The 18,897-nt window shown below is 43.8% G+C and overlaps 1 protein-coding gene across 1 annotated transcript in view; it reads left to right on the plus strand.

Annotated features, from left to right (window-relative positions):
• Nucleotides 1-18,897, plus strand: part of CEMIP (cell migration inducing hyaluronidase 1) — a 160,692-nt gene that overhangs the window by 29,285 nt on the left and 112,510 nt on the right. Inside the window, exons 2-3 of the mRNA XM_060259820.1 lie at nt 10,954-11,093; nt 13,625-13,723. The gene's annotated coding sequence lies outside the window, so the exon portion shown is untranslated. The remainder of the gene's footprint in view (nt 1-10,953; nt 11,094-13,624; nt 13,724-18,897) is intronic.

Here is an 18,897-nt window from a genome sequence, read left to right on the forward strand (position 1 = left end):
CAACCCTCACTCGTCGCCCGCAGGTTCCTCTTCCACAAGAGGGATCAAGAGGCGGGAGAATCGGCAGTGGACTACCTGGCCGCCGTCCGCCAAATCGCGGGCAACTGCAGCTACGAAAAGCTGGAAGAGACCCTGAGGGACCGTTTCGCCTGAGGGACGAAAGACTGCAACAGAAGCTCTTTGCGAGGGAAGAACTCACTCTCCAGAGAACCTTCAACGAGGCCATTGCATTCGAGCGGACCACGAAGACCTTCCCCAAAACGAGGGCAGAGGCCGTCCATCAGGAAGAGATAGGCCCCAGCCAACCAGACGAGGAAGAGGCACTCCAGCTACGCCGCCAGATGGGGACGGGCCCACGAGCGCCCCAGTGACCCCGAGCGACCGACAGACCAGCCGCCACCAAGTGCGACAGCTGTGGAGACCAACACGAGCGATGGGACTGCCCCTACCGCAACGTGGTCTGCAGAGGCTGCGGCAAGATGGGCCACATCGCGAGGGCCTGCAGGGCCAAGAGCACCCGCCGCCGTCAGACCACCCACCAGGAATCGACCGAGGACCACTCGATCGCCTCATCCTTCGTGCAGATAATGAACTTGCCCAACAAGACCCCCCCCAAAAGTCAAGGTTTCGGTCAGGATCGAGGGCAACCCCTGCCTGATGGAACTGGACACGGGTTCCTCCAACTCCATAATTTCGGAGGAATCCTTAAGGAAGCTGTGCCCACGTGGCCTGCCTAGACTGCGACCGGCAGCCTTCGTGCTTCGGGACTTTCAAAAAAATCCCATGGAAATCCTGGGGTGGGCAACGGTGGGGGTGGAGTACAATGGGTTTAGGGATAAACTCGACATCTTGGTGGTTAAAAGGAGTCAGCTCACCACCTTGTTGGGCCTGGCCTGGTTTTGGCCGCTGGGAATAAAGATCGTGGGGGTGCAACAGCTGGGGACGAGGGGATTCGAAAATGTGTGCCGGGAGTTCCTGGAGGTGTTTGACGGGGCCCTGGGGTGCTACAAGGGCCCTCCCATTTCCTTACCCCTAGATCCCCACGTAAGGCTGAAGGCCAGGCGGGTTCCATTCGCTCTGAAACCAAAAATCGAAGCAGAGCTGGACTGCCTCACAGCCCAGGGAGTGCTGGAGCCCGTGGCCTACGCCACGTGGGAGACTCCAATAGTAACCCCGGTGAAGCCGAACGGGGAGGTGCGCATATGTGCCGATTACAAGTGCACCATTAACAAGGCGCTACAGGACAACCCCTACCCCGTTCCAGTAATCAACCATGTTCTGGCAGCGCTAGCGCGGTCCAAAATCTTTGGGAAACTTGACTTGGCCCAGGTGTACCAGCAGCTGCCGGTGGGTGCCGCCACAGCAGAAGCGCAAACCATAGTAACCCACAGGGTGGTGTTTAAGGTGCGGCGGTTGCAGTTCGGGGTGAGCGTGGCCCCGGAGGTGTTTCAGAGCCTGATGGATTCTCTCCTCAAGGGGATTCCCGGGGTGCAACCGTTTTTCGATGACGTTTTGATCGTCGCACCAGACGCGGAGGAATTTAGCAACCGGCTGTGAGAAGTCCTCCGCCATTTCCAAGAAGCCGGTCTGAAAGTCAAGTGTGAAAAGTGTTCCCCGGGGGTACCGAGGGTGGAGTTTTTGGGGTTCGCAGTGGACGCTGCTGGAATCCACCCGACGCCGGACAAAACCCGAGCCATAGTGGAAGTCCCCACCCCCAAGAGCAAGGCGGAGCTACAAAGTTTCTTGGGGTTATTAAATTTCTATCATTCGTTCTTACCCCACAAAGCCGCTCTAGCTGAACCCCTGCACAGACTCTTAGACAAAAATGCCCCGTGGGACTGGGGAAAGAAACAGGACGCAGCGTTCCAAGCAGTCAGAAGGCTGCTCATATCCAACAATGTGCTCCACTATTTTGATGAGAGCCTACCGGTAATCTTGGCATGTGATGCGTCACCATACGGGGTGGGCGCGGTCCTGGGTCACCAACTCCCAGACAGGAGGGAGGTTCCAGTAGCCTACTACTCGAGGACCCTGACCCCAGCGGAGTGGAATTATGCCCAAATAGACAGGGAGACCCTAGCAATCGTGGCAGGGGTGCATAAGTTTAACGATTACCTGTACGGGAGACGTTTCAGCATAGCCACAGACCACAAACCGCTCCTAGGCCTCCTCGCCCCAGACTGCCAAATGCCTCAGATCCTTTCCCAACGCGTTTTGTGGTGGAACCAGTTCCTCACTTCCTACACATATGCGCTGGTCCACCAGCCGGGCAAGGCGATGGGACACGCAGACGCTCTCAGTCGCCTACCGCTGCCCTCCACAGACCCCGACCCGGCTCCAGCCCACCATGTGATGCTCATCGAAACGCTACCGGAGAGACCCCTACACGCAGCAGAGGTAGCGAAAGCCATGGGGTGGGACAAAGTACTCGCGTGGGTCCTCGACTGGGTGGTGAGGGGCTGGCCAGAGGAAAAACAGGGCAATGAGTTCAGGGCATACACTACACGCAAGGAAGAACTATCAGCACACAAGGGATGTCTGTTATGGGGGAGCAGGGTGGTGGTTGTTTCCCCCGCTGAGGAAACAAGTGCTGGAGGCCCTTCATGAAACATATCCAGAAATTGTACGAATGGACTTCCGGGGAGGAAAATGGCGAGCTGAGTTGTCTCTCGTAACGGGAGCAAGCTGAAGGTCTTGTTCGGGGTAGTGGAGGGCAAACCAAAGCCCACTGCCTACCTTTCTCAGTGAGAGAAAGGTCCAAGACTTGCACTAAAAACTTTAGAAGAGATTTACCTTGGCTGAAAAGGAGCTTTGGAGAAGGGTCCTTTGAGGCTTTGAGGAGTCTCAGAAGTTTGCAAAATTATCGTCTGCAAGATCTCTCAGAGCCATGGATTTGGCATAAGCTCGTCACGATCCTAACCTTCTGGGACATTTTTAAACAACTAAAGTCTTGGAAGACCAGTGGAACTTGGATAAACAGAGGAAAAAAGGTACAGAAACTCTTCTTTCACTCCGGAGCTATTTACAGACTAAAGAGACGTTTTAAAGGTGGAAATAAGGGGAAAATATAAAACTTGCAAGTAGAAGAAGGGAAGGGTGAAGTTTGGACTATTTTGACATAAAAGACAGTGTTAAAAACTGCTAAAAATTGAAGAGAAATCATTGTTGTGTCTACTTACGATTTGTGGAATGTAAACAACCATACTGCGCAGGAATATACTGGAACAGTCCTCTAACTCTACTGAGCAAGACAGGAAGTGCGTCAAGCAATCTATAAGGTTGAAGGTGACAGAGACAGGAAGCAGTAAAGAAAAAAGCCTACTCTACATCATAGAGAAACATCGGCAGCCATTGCTGGGAGGTCCAATTTAAAACATCGTTTTAAAAAGATTTGGGACTTTAAAAAGTGACAGAAACGACAGGGAAAAGGGTAAGAAGATAAGAACTATTGACTACATTATTGGTGGGCTCCTGGGGTGATTTTAAAAGGGGAAAAAAATCTTTAAAAGGAGAAAAAATCGCGGCCGCCATTTTGGATTTTTTAAAGACTTTTTTGTTAAATATCTTTGCTTTGGGGGCTCAGAAACCAGCGAAATTGGGCTTGCTGGAAAGGGCAAGCCCTGCTCTATTGAACCTGACTGTCAGATTTTAAATTGGTGAGGTCAAAAATTTCGTCATTTTTTTAAAGGGGAAAAATTCTTCAAAAATTTATATCTGGGCCTGGGAAGCTCAGAAGAAAACAGAACAAAGTTTAATTGAGAGAGAAAATTTAGACCTTCTGAACTTGGTAGTCAAACTTGCAAATTGTGCGACGGAAATTTTTGGTATTTTAATTGCATCCCCCTTGCTCTTTGCTTAAATGTCAGAGCCCAGGCAGCTCCGAACAAGAGCCCTTTCATTAGAAAAAATGCAAGACCAAATGGAGGCTATGGAAGCCAGGATTATGAAAGGAGTTAAGAAAATGATGGAAGAGTTGAAGGAAGAACTTACTACAGTGATTAAAAAAGAAGTGGATGACCTCAAAAACCAAATTGGGAAAATAGACAAGAAAGTACAGGAGGTGGAGGAGAAAGTTAAAACACATGATACCACCTTGCTGAAAGTACAAGAAAAAGTGACGATTCACGACTGCAAATTAATGGAAAATCAGCTACGTTTGAGAGGAGTACCTGAGGAAGAGAATGATGATTTGAAAGGATATATAACAAACATAATCGCAGAATTCTTAGAAGAAGACCCTGATAAGACTAAAAGCATGTATGATCACATGTATAGAGTCAACTCGTTATATGCCAAAAAAAATAACTTACCAAGAGATGTGGTTGTAAGATTCATGACAAAGGAAATGGTGGGAAGGATTATGAAGAGAAACTTTGAACAATCATTGATAGTAAGAGGTAGCAGAGTGAGAATTATGAAGGAGCTACCGAAAGAAGTGATAAATGACAGGAGAACATATAAAAAGTTGACAGAAAAATTGAAAGACAATGGCACAAGGTATAGATGGATAATCCCCGAGGGTGTGAGCTTTGAACTTCAGGGGAAGAGAGTCACGATCACAAATGCCCGAGAACTGAGGAGATTTTTTGAAGAAAATAAAGAATTTGCACCATGATGGATTACAAACTATTGTCTTGGAATGTTAATGGACTAAATTCACCACAAAAAAGAAGGGCAACTTTTCATTGGATTAAAAAGCAAAATTGTAATATAATTTGTTTGCAAGAAGTCCACATTAAACAAAAGGATTATAAATTTTTATGGAACAAACAATTGGGAAGGGAATTTTTTTCGTTAGCTGACCAGAAAAAAAGGGGAGTAGTTTTTTATATTAAACAAGACCTGGAGCCAAAATTGGTATTTAAAGATAAGGATGGAAGATTTGTAGCAGTGGAAATAACATCAAATGGGAAAAAAACGCTGTTATTGGGACTATATGCACCTAATGGTGCAAAAGATGTTTTTTTTAAAGACATTACACAACAACTAGATGAGTTGACCTACGATCAAATACTCTTAATGGGAGATTTTAATGGAACAGTTGAGAACTCATTGGATAGATCCGGAGGGGAAAAAAATAGTGGAAAAGAAGGAAAATTGCCAAAGTCTTTTTTTGAATTAGTAAAACAGGAAAATTTGGAGGACATATGGAGAAAGTTTAACCCTGAAGTGCGGGACTATACTTTTTTTTCTGCAAGACATAAGACATTTTCTAGAATTGACATGCTATGGGGAACCAGAGATTTAGGCCTCATAACAAGAAAGATAGAGATTTTGCCTAAAATTGGCACTGACCATAACCCAATAATGTGGATTACAAAACTGTCCAAAAGATTGAGAAGATGGAGATTGAATGAAGACTTGCTACAGAACAAAGAAACAGTGACTTTCCTAGGAAAAGAAACTAAAGAATTTTTCCAAGTGAATGATAAAGAAGATATCGATTTTCAGACGGTCTGGGATGCTTATAAAGCAGTAATGAGAGGGTTGCTGATTACTTTGAACAATAAAGATAAAAGGGAAAAAGAAAAACAACTACTGGATATTCAAAATGAAATAAAGAAAAAAGAAAGAGAGCTGAGGAAAAGACCAGGGAAAAAGAAAATTCTAAGGGAAATTTCAATATTGCAAACGCAACTAAGACATTTATTAAACAAAGAAGTAGAATGGAATTTGAAAAGGCTCCAGCAAAAATCGTTTGAAGGAGCAAATAAGACGGGGAAATACTTGGCGTGGCAGCTGAAAAAAAAGAGGGAAAATAAAATAATTAATAGAATTGTGATAGATGAAAGAGACGTAGTTACTCAAGAGGGAATAAAAAGAGAATTTTTTAAGTATTATGCCAAGCTGTTTAAAGGTGCTGAAGTAAAGAGAAAAAAGATAGATGAATATCTACAGAAAATAAAAATTGAGCCATTAACTGAGAATATGAGAAAAATTTTGAATGACCCAATTGAAAAAATAGAAATTGAGGCAGCAATCAACGTGATGAAAAATGATAAAGCTCCCGGGCCAGACGGTTATACAGCCAAGTATTTTAAAATGTTTAAAGATGAATTAATACCAAAATTACAGAAGCTGATGAATGCAATAAGAGTCAAAGGGAAGGTACCAAATACATGGAAAGAAGCTGTTATTTCTTTGATACCTAAAGAAGAAAGAGATGTTACAAATGTGAAAAATTACAGACCAATTTCACTTTTGAACAATGATTATAAAATATTTACAAGAATTCTGGCAGAACGTCTTAAGCAATATTTGATAAATTTTATAAAAGAGGACCAAGCCGGTTTTCTTCCCAAAAGACAAATAAGAGACAATATTAGAACTGTTGTAAATATTGTAGAATATTATGAAAGACATCCAGAAAAGGAAGTAGCGCTATTCTTTGCGGATGCAGAAAAAGCATTTGACAATTTAAATTGGGACTTTATGTTTGCAGTGATGGAAAAAATGGAGCTTGGAGAAAGTTTTATAAGAATGATAAAGGCAATATATTCTGAACAAAGTGCAAGGCTGTGCATCAACGCAGATCTTACAGATGAAATGAAAATTAGTAAAGGTACCAGACAAGGCTGCCCGCTTTCGCCATTGCTGTTTATAATGACTCTTGAAATTTTACTAATGCAGATTCAAGAAGAAAAAGATTTAGAAGGACTACAAATAAAAGGATTTACCTATAAATACAGAGCATTTGCAGATGATATAATGTTTATAAATGAAAATCCTTTACAAGTTACACCTTTGTTGTTAATGAGAATACAAGAGTTTGGGGAGTTGGCGGGACTTTATATAAACAAAGAAAAATCAAAAATCTTATGTAAGAATATGCAGAAAAATAGACAACAAGAACTACAAAGACTAACGGGTTGTGAAGTTACCTCTAAGGTAAAATACCTAGGGGTAGAGATAACAATGAAAAATATTGATTTGTTTAAGAACAATTATGAAAAGCTATGGCGTAAAATAGAAGAAGATATGCTAAAGTGGAACAAGCTCAATTTGTCACTGTTGGGTAGAATAGCTGCAGTAAAAATGAATATTTTACCAAGGATTATGTATCTGTTTCAAACCATCCCCATTGTGAAAGATGCTAAGCAATTTGATAAATGGCGAAGAAAAATTTCGGAATTCGTGTGGGCCGGGAGGAAATCTAGAATTAAAATGAAAGTCCTGATAGATGCGAAAGAGAGAGGTGGATTCCAATTACCAGATTTGAAACTGTATCATGAAGCAATTTGTTTAGTATGGTTAAAAGAATGGATAACGTTATTAAATAAAAAACTTCTAATGTTAGAAGGCCATGGAAAAAAATTCGGCTGGCATGCATATTTGTACTATGAAAAAAAGAAGATGGACGGTCTTTTCTCTCACCATTATATAAGGAGTAGCTTATTAAATGTGTGGATAAAGTACAAGAAATATGGTGATGAGAGGAGACCTTTATGGATAGTGCCGGCTGAAGTGATAAAGTTAACGGCCAAAACAGTCAAGGAAAAACAACTATCATACAACCAGTTACTAAAAATACAAAGCGGGAAAATAGAATTGAAAACTGCAGAAGAACTAAACTATAAATATGATTGGTTTCAAATGCAACAAATAAAAAGTTTGATGGAGAATGATATCAAAGCTGAAGGAATAAGGAAAGAACAAACAGAAATGGAAAGAGTTCTGCTTGGAGATAATGAGAAATTAATTTCAAAAGTGTACAAATTACTTTTACAATGGGCTACAGAAGATGAAGTAGTGAAATCTCAAATGATAAAATGGGCAATTAATGTAAATAAAGAAATAAAGATGGAATCTTGGGAATATCTGTGGAAAAATTCCATGAAACTCGCAACATGTCATAGTATTAAAGAGAACTGTTTTAAGATGATGTATAGATGGTATATGACTCCAAAAAAATTAGCAAAGATGAACAATAAGATGCCAGATAGGTGCTGGAAATGTAAAAAGCATGAAGGTTCTTTCTACCATATGTGGTGGACTTGTGAAAGAGCTAAAATGTTTTGGCAAATGATTCAACAAGAGATATCTAAGATCCTGGGATATGAATTCAATAAAGAGGCAGAGACTTTTCTGCTGGGATTACAAATGGAAAAATTTCCAAAAGAAGATAGAACATTAATATGGTACTTGCTCTCAGCTGCTAGGACATTGTATGCGCAGTTGTGGAAGCAAGAAAAAATACCAGAAAAATGGGACTGGATTATGAAAGTTATGTCATGGAGTGAAATGGACAAATTAACAAGAAAATTAAGAGACTGTGATTTAGAACTTTTTAACCAAGAGTGGAAGAAATTCAGAAGATATGTAGAGAAAGAGTGGAAAATAAAAGGACATTGGACAATTTTTGAGGATTAAGATTTTTAAGATAACAATATAACTCTTGAAGGGGGTTCTTCTTCCCTATGTTTCTTTTTTGTTTCGTTTTTTTTCTTGATAGTTAAGGGTACCTTTAATATCTGTTTTTTTAAAGAAAATAACACTGGCGGGGGTCAAGTAATTGGGGGAGGGGTGGGAGAAAGTAAGATGTGGGGTAGAATGATGGTCTTTTTCTTAATATATATTAAGCTTTTTATAAGTTGTAGTTATAGTTCTACTACCATATGTTACTAATAAAATTGTTTATTCAGAAATTGTACGAATGAAGGCCTTAGCCCGCAGTTATGTATGGTGGCTGGGGACAGACGAGGAAATAAAGGGGTGGGTCTGGAGGTGCAAAATGTGCCAGGAGTCCCAACCCGAACCACCCAGCGCCCCCCGCAACGCTGGGAAACACACAGGAAGCCGTGGTCGAGACTGCACATAGACTTTGCAAGACCCCTCCAGGGCCAAATAGTCTTCATCTTGGTGAACGCCTACACCAAGTGGCTAGATGTCATCCCGGTCGCTTCAACCTCGACGGCGGCGACCATCCAGGCGCTTCGAAGGGCCCTGAGCACACACGGCATTCCACACACCCTATTCTCGGACAATGGGACCGCCTTCACCTCCTGGGAATTCCGGGAGTTCATGCAGAGATACCTGATACAACACATCAGGTCCGCCCCCTTTCATCCGGCCACCAGCGGCCAAGCCGAGTGGATGGTGCACACCACAAAGGAAGCACTGGGCCACATTGTGCAGGGGGATTGGGACCACCGCCTAGCCGCCTTCCTATTCGATAATAGGATAACTCCCAGCCCAGTCACAGGGGTTAGCCCAGCCGAGCTTTTAATGGGATGAAAGCTAATCACGAGATTAGATAGGCTGCACCCCGACCGAGCCACTGACATTCGAAATTCCCCGGAGATCAGAGAAGCAGCCCGAGGATTTTTCCCAGGGGATCCCGTATACTCTAGGAACTACCCGAATGGGTAGAAGGCCGGGTGCTGAGAGTAATAGGGTCCCGCCATTATGAGGTGTCCACCGTGGGAGGCAATGTATTGCGGAGGCATATTGACCAAATACATTGCCGCACATTGCCGGAAGAACCGGCCGCAATACGGAGCAAAGAGGGGCTCACAGCCGCGCCCCCACAGAGATCTACCCCAACACCGCTGACTGCTCCACCCAATCGGGAGGTAGAGCCCAACCGCAGCAAGGGCGACTCCCAGGAAACTGGGCCACCAGACGCGTTGCAAGGTGCAGACAACCCCGGACCGGCGGTGCTCCCACAAGGGGGAACCATCGCCCCGGCTGCAGCAGAGGCCGCGGCCCTGGCCGCTCCAGCGACCGCCCCGACTCCACCAGTCATCCCGAGGTGGTCTACCCGGGAGCGCACGGCCCCCGCATACTTGCGGGGCTATGTGTCCTGAGCTAGCGGGGAGGAGTGTTATGTATTGAACATAAGTTACCTGGCCGCATGGCGATCGCTACTAAAGGCGGCCCCCTGGGTCCCTGGATGGAGCTCGCCATTTGCCCTGCCCATTAAGATCTGTGGCGGGAAGTTTGACCGACCAGGATTGGCCTGGTTGGAGGAGGGGGGTTATTCCGGGTACTGTATATAAGCAGGGCCCGGCCCGCGTGTTCCCTCTCTTGTAATGTGCTACTGAATAAACTATGTTGCCTTCAAACCGTCTCGGTTCTCAGTACATTACAGAGATAAAGAAATAATGAGGTAATGATGGTGGTGGTAAGTGCTGTCAAGCTACAGTTGACTTACAGCAACCTTGTAGGGTTTTCAGGGCAACGGACAGATAGAGATGGTTCACCACTGCCTGCCTCTCTGTAAGTAACCCTGAGCTTTCTTGGGGGTCTCCCATACAAATACTAACCGGGTCCAACTTTGCTTAGGTGCCAGGATCTGATGAGATAGGGCTAGCCTGGGCCAGTAATAGGATGCTGGTCCCAAACACAAATGTTCTGTTTCTAGCTGCCATAGATAGCAGCCACTGGCAGAACCACATGCTATGAAAGTGTGTTCCTTTAGTTTGATTTCCATTCCACCTTCTAGGCTGGGGATACATCAAAATACTCCAAGATGTCAAATCTTTGTTGGATGCCGACTACATCTGCATGCTCCGCAATTAATTCCGTTTGTTAATGAAAGCGTCCTTCTTCCCTCTTCTGTAATTGCAGGTTGCTCTCACTAGTATTCCTTCAGTTAAATATATTCGAATCCAGATCCAGTCTGTCATAAGAGCTGACAGAGAAAACCACTCTAGGCTGGCTTTCATTAAGATATGTCTTACAACTATTGACATTTACTATTGCATATTCACTGCAATATCTATATATCTGTCTATATCTATATATGGATGTATATGAGGGGGGGGGGACCCTGGCTTCCCAAACCAATTTGATGCAATTGGTTGAATTGTTTCTAGCCTTGGGGAGGCTGCAATGCATTTTTTTTAATCTGTCAAGATTTCCCCAGTCTCTTTGCATTTGCTAACCCACCTCTTCTGTTGCTGTTTGCCTATAGATTGGCCTAAACAAATCCTGACCTTTTCTTTGATGCAGGTCAACCATGATGTCAGCTTATTCTGCAGCCGGGCATTACTCTTCCTGGTTCTAGATGTGTGCTCCGGCACCATTGTGAACAAATGGCACTTCAATCCAGCCAACACTGCAAAGGTTGCCAAGATGTCCATGAAAGAGAGGTGAGTTCCATTGAGCCAGCCAGAGTCCCCCTAGCCAGGACGTGTGGGTGATGGTGGAGGAGCTGACCTACTTTTTTGCAACTGAAACGTATCCTGGGAAGAATGTGATGGAAGCTAAATGCAAACAAAACTCCAAACTATGTTTCCTCCTGGAGGTTTGCTGGGGTCATACCAGATGAAAGCAGAGTGCTGGAAAATTGGCAGCCCTGTGAAGTTAATGGCTAGTTTCCCACCAATCCATAGATAAGACCAGGGGCGTCTTTGCTTCCCCCCCACTGGCCACCACCAAAAAACACCCTCACATTCATATTATTATTACTTTTGCCAGCTTCCCCCATCACAGCAGTTTCCTGGCAGCAGTTTCAATGACTGACTTTTCCATTTTCTAAAATGTGCCCTATTTATTCTTGACGGTGTATTATTCCTCACCCACTCTCTTCTTGGGGACAGATGAGAATCAGAGGTGTTGCCAGGCTTTCCAATAATCCTCATTCCCCACCACCACCTTTATTCCCCCCTCCCCTTTTTGAACAGCTCTGTGACTGGATTTTCTCCCGTCAGCATGCTGAATCTTTTGACTTGAATGTGTTTCAGCAGTGGGGCTGGATCCTCTCCACTGTGCATCTGTTTCACATTCCTTGTGGTTTTCTGCATCACCACATAAACATGGAACAACAGACTTTTATAGACAAAACTCTTGGCTGCTGGCAAAAGCAGGTCAAGTAACCTGAAAACAGAGTTCATGTCTAAGACATTTCAGAACAGTTCATGACCACAAATCTGATGGTTCAGCTGCTACTGCATCTCCTATACATAAAGCGCTCTTCTCGATCGCCCCTGAAAGAGCCAGAGAGTATGCTTTATAGTCTCAGTCTGACTTTACCCTGGCAAGCAAGTCTTAATAATGGTTATTAACATTTTGTGATCTGCAGCTGAGATAGAATGACTGAACCAGAAACCATTTAAATAGCCTGCGTTTTGTACTCAGATTTCTGCAGGTTAAAACTCAACACAGTGTGTAGCCACTCTGTGTGTGTGTGTGTATATATATTGGCCACTGTGTGATACAAAGTGTTGGACTGGATGGGCCACTGACCTGATCCAACATGGCGTCTCTTATGTTCTTAACATCTTTCCATTCTAGCTCTAAAAAGTATTCCTTGAATTTATTTGAAACATTTAGAAGCTCACTTTCTGCCTGCAAACTGGGGCCTAAGGTGAAAAAACATCAGTTAACAGTATAATTCTAAAAACAGCACCATTAAAATAACCAGCAGCAAAACTGGAAAGTCCCAAAAGAGGCTGAGGTCTTCTAAGATGCTGTATATTCTCCTTTTCTCCTAATGTGCTCAAGGCAGCAGAACCTTCTCTCATTCAACCTCACAACATCCTGGCAAAGTAGGTTAGACTGAGACACAACATGTTCTAGGATATCCAGTGAGATATATGGATAAATGAGAATCCATTTATCAGTCTCCAAGTCTGGTTGCACTTATTGTTCTCTGGATTATATTATCTTGTAGCCCCCTGCTTTAGGCAAAATTTGAGCACGATGCTTTCCATGCTGAGGAAAGGCTATGACACAGGGCCAGGGGTCCCTGACCTTTTTGAGTCTTTGGGCACTTCTGGAGTTTGATAAAGGGGTGTGGGCACCACCACACAATGGCTGCCGTGGAAGGCAGCCCAATTGCAAAATGGCTGCCATGGCTGCATGGTACCATTACAAAAGATGGGGAGGTCTCAAGCCAAGCATCCTCCTGTGATGAAGGCAGCTATTTCCAAATGAGTGCTTCCAGCAATGCCTTCTGCAGTCTGAAGTTCTTCCTGCTTCACTGCAGTGGAGGAAAGCCAGGACTTGCTCTTTGCTTCGTGGAAGAAGCAAGGGGTGTCAGGAAACACACTGCTGTTGGGGATCTTTGTGACAGGTGTTAGAACCCTGGCAGGATCAAGTTCCACTATGGGGGGGGGGGGCACTAACAGCTATAAGGAATTTAGGGAAAAGGAAGGTCAAGGCTAAGGGAAACCTTACTGAGGGAGAAGCTGACTCAGGGATAGTGGGTTATAAAATGGTAATTGGCACTGGTGTAAGACCAGACTATTATACTGAAGCACAAACTGAGCAACTTGGTAGGTGAATGAAAGTAAAGTAAGCCAGACCAGCAAAGAAAGCTGTCTGTTGCGGCTTGAAATCCTAAGCAGGTCTGCTTGGAGGTAAAAACCACTAACTTCAATAGGATTTACTTCTGCATGGGACTGTGGCTGTGGATGGATTCCTGTCAAAGGTCATGTGCCTCAAGCGCTATGCTCCTTGTATTACTTGATGTGTTGTGAAGTTGGGTTTAATGCTGATTAACTTGAGAGGAATCTTAACATGAAGTATATTCTTAGGTGTAAGTTCACAATAAAATATTTTCTTGAACCAACTGTTAAAAGTATGAGAGAGAGAGAGAGAGAGAGAGAGAGAGAGAGAGAGAGAGAGAGAGAGATCCTTTCTGTTGTGCTATATGGGCTGCTTGTCTTTTACTTTTCAGGTCAGTTGTTCTTGTGTGCTTGGGAGGCATTGCAGAAGGACCAGGAGAAACTGAGATTCTCATCAGGTTCAGCAAAGCCTGTCATTTTTCACAAAGAAGGTGACTATACAAAAAAAACCTGGTAATGAAAGGGGCCATGACTCAGTGGTAGAGCATCTGCTCTGCTTGCAGAAGGTCCCAGGTTCAATCCCCAGCATCTCCATTTGAAAGGCTATGGTAAAAGCCCTGAAGAGTAGCTGTTAATCAGAGGGAGACAACACTGACACTGATAGACCAAGAGTCTGACTCAGTAGAAGGCAGTTTCAATGTGTGTCCCATTCCTTTGACAACAATGGAAGTTTATTTTTATTTATTTTACTTCATTTATACCCTACTTCTACTCCCCAGTGGTGACCCAAAACAGTTTACATCCTTTCCGCTCTTCCATTTTATCCTCACAACAACTCATGGGACACTGGGCTATAAAACAGCAGGTAGGTGAGGCTGTGTGTGTGTGACGGGCCCATGCTCAACCAGCACGTTTCCATGGCAGGATGGGGTGGAGTTAAAAGTGGAGTCTCCCAAATCCCCATCTGACACTGTCTTTGCCTCACCAGCCATTTTGCCCCACTCTGTGGATTTGGGCAAGAATCTGAGAAAAGTGAGTGCAGCATTTCCAAACCTTTTAAGCAAAGCCATCTTAGGAACAGGCAGAGCATGTTGAAAGGGGCATGAAAGGGGTCATGACTCAGTGGTAGAGCATCTACTCTGCTTGCAGAGGGTCCCACCAGGTTCAGTCCCCAGCATCTCCATTTAAAAGGCTATGGTAGCTGTTGATGTTAAAAGCCCTGAAGAGTAGCTGTTCGTTAGAGGGAGACAGATATTTTCCTGAGCAAATCATATAACATTAAAAATAGTTTTCAGTGAGTCAAACAAGGGAAATATTCTGAAGTGAAATAGCAGGTTTTGGGATGGGGGAAGAGCAAAATTAACACTAGAGAATGCGGAGAGAACATTGCAAATTTTTTAGAGCCTTGCATGTGTGCTACTTTTGTTTTCTTCCAGATAATAATGCTGTCATAGGAAATTCTGCCATTTGGATAACAGGTCTGTAATGGAAGACTAAGAAAACAGAAGATACCTGAGTTTTTCATGTTCAGAACTGAAACATGGGGAGTGGTAACCATTTGCAGTGGTAACCATTTTGGCTCAGTATTTTTAAAATCAGTTTATGCCACTTCTTTACTTCCCACAGTTAGAAACAGACATTCCAATAAGTCATGCAGGGTTTTGTATCATTGTTTTCATACCCTGTTTGTACAGAAGCTGTCTTCAGTACAAAGAGGATCAGATAATTTTAGATAATTCTGTCTGGGAAGAACTGGCCATTCTGGCTGTTTGATGCTTGGCCAGAAATGCCATCAAAGCTTCACTAGAGTAGTTTGCCACCCTGGTCTTCACTATGCCACTGTAAATCAGAAAATAAGAATTGTTTTGCTAGATCAGAGCATCTAGTTAGTGTTACTATCCTCAAGATGGCACCTGAAGTTGTCTCCGAATTCCAACTGAACTTCAGACTTCAGAGACCCATTCCTTTGGAGGAAATGAAAGCTTTGGAGGGTGGGCTTTTCGGCACTGCATCCCCATCGAGCTTCCTCCCCTGAAAATCTCCTGGAATTTCCCAAGAGCAACCCTGCATCTACTGGATAACAAGGAGAACTCTGGAAACACAAATGGGGCCTGAAAAAACATAACTTCCTTTGTTGGAACCTGGTACACTATGATCAAACATAAGGGCTTCTATTTAGCTATTGTGGTCTGCTGTTTTTAAAAGGGGCATTTTGCCATTGGTAAATCACTCTAGGCACCTCAGAATTCCTTACAAAACATGGAAAACAAGGTCCCATGCTACTTCAAGCATCTTTAGAACCATAAAATGGTCTGGGCCTTACATGCTTGTTTACATATTTACACATGTTTACACATGCTTAGTGTTCTGAAGGGACACTGTTTTCTCTGAATAAATATCAAATTGTATAATACCTTAATCGCAAAAAAAATATTAAATAGACAAGTTTTATGTTGGGGAGTCACTGTGGGAATGCGTTCTTCTGATGCTTCACCAAAAGTCGAGATATCATAAGTTTGTATTAAATCCCTTTTAAGTTCCAGAGTATGCTAGTCTAGACAACAGCTGTTGGTGAGAAGGTATTCAGCAGTTAACAGCCCACCGAAGGATAATTTTAACTGGATTTCACTAGGATTTTTCTTCAATTACTTTGAGGCAAGATAAAAAAAAATTAAAAGAATGCTTTGATCGATCTGACTTGGTTGTACCTGCAACATCCATTTCTCCATCCATTTACCTTGGGTACCTATGGACATCCTAAAAGCAGTTCAGCAGAAATTGCATTTTGAAGAGGCTAAATGGAACCCACCTCCTAAAAAAATACAAAAAGGAAGGCCAAAAATTCTTAAATAATGAAGGTCTTGCTGACTTTTTCCATCATCTTTCAAATTTTTATTTATTTATTTATTTTTGAGGGGTGCACCTGGAAGTCATGTCAGCCTCTGGTGACTGACCCCTGCTGGGCACCTGGAAAGGCAGCTGAAAGCTTGCTCCTGTCCTCTTGACTTGGGATTCCAAGGAGGTCTCCCATCCAGATACTAGCCAGGTTTGACCCTGCTTAACTTCTGAGGTCTGACGGGATTGGGCTTGCCTGGGCTATCCAGGTCAGGGCCTTCCTTTCAAAATTAATGGGGAGAAAGTCAGCAAGGCCTTCATTCTGCAAGATTCTTTTCTCCCCCCCCCCCCCTTTTTGCTGTTTTTTGTTAAGGGAAATTGCAGAATCCAGTGCTTGTCCCTGAGGACAAGAAATCTGTGTCCTAGCCAGTCAAACACAGAATTCTTGTCAGATGGAAAGAGTGTGCAAATGTAATTGCCGTATGCCTCCCATCCTTTCTGTGGCATTATTTCTTTACAATAATTCCCCTGGAAAGCAGGTCAGGAGTGCAGCCAAATCTTACTTTTGCAAAGTATAATTCCTTTTCTTTCATTTTTTTGATAAAAAACCAGCCAGTCATCTGTGCCTCAGCTTAGTTGCTTTCTCAAGGTCAACAGTGGACTTGGATTTGTTTCCAGTCACAGATTATGAGTAGCCTTACTTTCTGGATGCTGGAATGTGCCAGTTCTTTCTCCTCCTTTTTTTTTTTTTTTGCTTTGGCATTCTTTCTGACACTATCAGAAAGAAAAGTGACTGAAATTCTGTCTGATGTATACTGTTAAAATATCCATGTTGAAACACACTTACCTCTAGCTCTTTAAATAGTTCAGGTACTGAAGAGCAAAGTGTATTGTTAGGTCCTATTGATTAGAAAAGTTCCGTTTTGTATTTCTGCCCTTGTGTGTACTGTGTAAAAGTGCAGTGGCAGGCGAAATGGTGTCCCGGCTGGATCCTTTTGTCATGAAAATGTACAGGATTTTTTTCTTCTTGAGGGGTGGGTTGGTAAGAGGGCAGTGTTGGGAGACAGTCTTTGTAGAAATGCCTTTGTTGAATTGAAAATCCAGAGCCTGTTGGTAGGTGACTCTTCCCTTGGTAATGGATAAATTCCACAACATGGTGTTGGCAGGACCATACCCTTCATGTTTGGCTGGGAGGAGAGATCTTGACAGAGAGTTACCACATGTGGGCTGTTCTTTGCATGCTTTTCGAAAGGAGCCCGGGTGTTTCAACCTCCCCATTCCCCATTCTATTTGAATTCCTATCTGGATCATCACAGCAGGACTAATTGAAATCCATCCACCCTCTGATTCTACTGTGTGTGGTATTTGCTCTCATGCTCTTTAATTACATTGTCTTGCGTATTTGAAAGGGGTGATGCATTCCTCTGTAGCAGGCTGTTGGAGGACAGATTCTTGCTGTACATTTCCAAGGCCTGAATGTATAGTCTGTGGTGATATTGGTCCTGTGCTGCTGAATAAACCTGTACAGGTAGTGAGGGACTGGGATTGTTCTTGCCTGCCTTTCCTCCCATGGCATTGTAGTCACCTGCTGTTCATATGTTAAGAATTTGTGTTCTTAACACATGAAACACAAAGAAGTTTGCAGAGATAGAGACCCTTTATGTTCATAGGTGGTGGCTCTTAGTTCTTTGCAGATCTTACACTGGGATTCCTGTTCATGTGGAAAGGGAAGCCCCACCAGCCACATAAGTGGATTGGGCAACACACACATTCCCTGCAATTGTTCAGCTTTCAGGCATGTAAACCAGAACCCTGCTTTTCCTGAGTTCTGGTGTGCATGAATGGAACCAGCTTCCACATGGAAAAGCCCACATGTTGCTTTATTTTACATGTATGGATTTGCATGAATTAGTTGCACTGTGTGGATGCAGGTACTCCTGATGTGTGCCACTGGCAGGCTCCTGCATGATGTAACTAGAATGTCAGCATAAGATCTACAGGGGGCTGTAGTCTTATCATGTTGTGGTGTACCCCATGTGGGGCTTCTGAGCAAATGTGAACTCTAGAGTATAAATGACAGGCAGGGCTACAGCTGACTGAAGCTTTCTTGATTCAGACTATCTGAGCAGGTGTGCTTACCCAAAGCTCCTGGGACAGCAGACTTTCCAGTTCTGTAAACTTTCAGGAACATGGAAGCCTCATGACTTAGAGTTTTCATTGCATGAGTAAACATAGGTCAGAACGATGCTCTTAGGAGTCTTTCAAAAAGGGTTTGCATCTCAGGTTGTCCAGGCATTTGCACCAGTGTTATTTGTCAACCAGCAGTGGGGTTAACAGTGTGACAGCACACTGGTGCACCCACAGATTGAGAAGGTTAAGTGTGTGGACTCTAATCTGGAAGAACTGGGTTTGATTCCCCACACCTCTACATGCACCTGCTGATGTGACCTTGAGTCAGCCACAAGTTCTCTTAGAACTGTTCTGCTCAAGAGCAGTTCTGGGAGAGCTTTCTTAGCTCCACCTACCTCACAGGTTATCTGTTGTGGGGAGGGGAAGGGAAAGGAGATTGTAAGCAACTCTGAGAGAAGGATGGGGTATAAATCCAACACCCCCCTCTCTAAATTCTAAGCACTTTTCTGGTCTCATGGGGTCCCTGGAAATGTCAGTTCTGTTCTTCATGGTTCTGCTCACAATCCCTGTGTGTGACGATGCTCAGATTCCAGAACTGTTAATTGAACAAAGAAACATGGATCATCCATTATGCGACAATGAGGTCCCCCCCCCAAAAAAATGTATGTGGGTTTGAGGTTGCTTTCTTAAATAATAACTG

The sequence above is a fragment of the Heteronotia binoei genome, chromosome 19, assembly GCF_032191835.1.
Source record: "Heteronotia binoei isolate CCM8104 ecotype False Entrance Well chromosome 19, APGP_CSIRO_Hbin_v1, whole genome shotgun sequence".
Lineage (NCBI taxonomy): Eukaryota > Metazoa > Chordata > Lepidosauria > Squamata > Gekkonidae > Heteronotia > Heteronotia binoei.